Source organism: Cupressus sempervirens, chromosome 3 (genome assembly GCF_028749045.1).
Source record: "Cupressus sempervirens isolate cs-2001-9-10 chromosome 3, ASM2874904v1, whole genome shotgun sequence".
NCBI lineage: Eukaryota > Viridiplantae > Streptophyta > Pinopsida > Cupressales > Cupressaceae > Cupressus > Cupressus sempervirens.
Genome location: NC_143120.1, coordinates 462,106,873 through 462,108,943, shown reverse-complemented (window position 1 = coordinate 462,108,943; position 2,071 = coordinate 462,106,873). Strand labels below are relative to the sequence as shown.

Genomic DNA, 2,071 nt, shown 5'->3' with positions numbered 1-2,071 from the left:
TGAACCTTCTTTATTCCTCCTTAACTTATTTTAGAACTTTGAATATGTAAGAAATCTCATAAAAAAATGAAGGTCAACTCATTTACAAGAAAAAAAAATACAAACACTTTATTATTTATGATTGTTCATGGAGGACTCAAACGTCAAAAAAATGTGGTATGCAAGTAGAGTCTAATCTAATTTTGGATTTCCTCTCATTCTCAATTTCGATGTACAATATTTTGTATTTTGATCTTCTAGATATAAGTTTTGGTATTTGACTAGAGCCAATTATTATATTTTTATTAGGATTTATAAATAGTTCTAGAAATGAAATCTATAAATATGATTAAAAATAATGAACTTATTGTTTGAAGCTTTATTCATGTAACATGCTCTTATATTCTAAGAGAATTCAATTATGAACTTAGACATGGTTTATTAGAATGAATGATGATATTTTACTATGATATGTAAACATATTTAAAAATGGAAGTTGTCAATATGATCAATTTCTTAAAGCTTTATTCATGTAATATGCTCTTATACAAGAATTATATTCAAAATCTCAAAATTAGCAGCTATCAAGTCTCGTTGAGTGTGTGACTTCGAAGTCAAGATTGTGCCTAGGGAATATTTTGGCAAAATAAATACATCGTAGTTCTTGACTCTTAGCTATAGTTCTTGACTCTTAGTTGAAAAAGTCTAGGAAAATTAAAAAATCTCAAAATTTGGGAAAACCTTGAAATCATCAAACAAAGTCAATAGTGAAAACCATCAAGATTTGATTGTCATCATGATCTTAAACTCAAATAAATCTATGAGGTCATCCAAATTGTCATTAAATCTACATATCATTCTCTCACAAAGCTCCAAATAATGTCGACCTTACTCTATAAATCCCAAATTACTTAGCACTTGTTGAAGCTCATAAGAGGATATACACCCATCTTCATTCAAATCATAGACTTTGAATGCCTCCATTAAAGATGAACTTTGATTCTCTTCTAGATCAAGAGATTGGTAAAGCCCAACAAATTCATAAAATGTTAGGCTAACATTTTGGTTGTGGGAAACACCCATCACCAACCACTTTAACTCTTCTTTTGTTAGTTTTATTCCAAGCTTATTGAGAAACTAATTGATTTCATTCAAAGTGAGCCTCTCATTGTTATTTTTGTCAATAGAAACAAACATTCTACTAAGTTCATTATGAATATATAAAAGTGCCATACTTTTGTAAAGGCATAACTTAAATTCACTAATTGTTGATCTTGTATTGGTCATGGATTCAACATATATATAAACATATATAGAAATGACAATATAATATGTCCAAAATAATCTAGAGGCTTCCAGATTGTCAATCCCACCTAGATTAACAAACTCGAGTTTTACCTTTATGAGGAATTTCTTGGCAATTTCTAAAAATAATGGACAAAAAACAAAATCCAAGCAACGATGAGTGGGGTCTACGTGTGGTGCTCAAGATTATACAAATATTTTTACTCTATTCATTCTATAAGAAATGTTGAGGTGGTTCCTATGGAAAGCCGTTAAGTTCTATATATAATGTACTATCGATCGATTTTCAACAATTAGAAAACACAACAAAATCTGTCAAATTTGCAACATCTATTCTTTATGTTTATATTTTATGGTAGAAAATAAAAATAAAATCTAAAAAAAATGAATATTTTGTCTTTTATGCTTTTTTGAGGGAAACTTAGCCTATGTTCTTCTTGTAGCTGCAAATAATGCAAAAAATAGCAAAGAAAAGTGAGGAAGAGACATGCCCTCATACGATGTCATTTATCAAGGCTATCTAATATTTGGATGAAACTATGCAATGAAATACAATTTGATGTAGATATGTATTTCATACTCTATGGTAGATTTCAGCTTAACATCCAATTCCTTCAAGTTGAGGAACTCCATCTTTTGTGAGGGAATGATCTTCACATTAATGGCATTATGAAACATGAAGATGATTTGGTCTATGTATTAGAATCATCAGTATCACTCACTTAGATTGTTAGTATAATTTTAAATCAAATATTAATATGCACTAGGTACTCATTGGAGAAGCAAA

At 29.1% G+C, this 2,071-nt stretch overlaps 1 pseudogene; it reads right to left on the bottom strand.

Moving 5' to 3' along the window:
- Positions 1–740: 740 nt before the first annotated feature.
- LOC149567114 (calmodulin-like protein 3) lies at positions 741–1,218 on the bottom strand (annotated as a pseudogene).
- Positions 1,219–2,071: the final 853 nt, after the last annotated feature.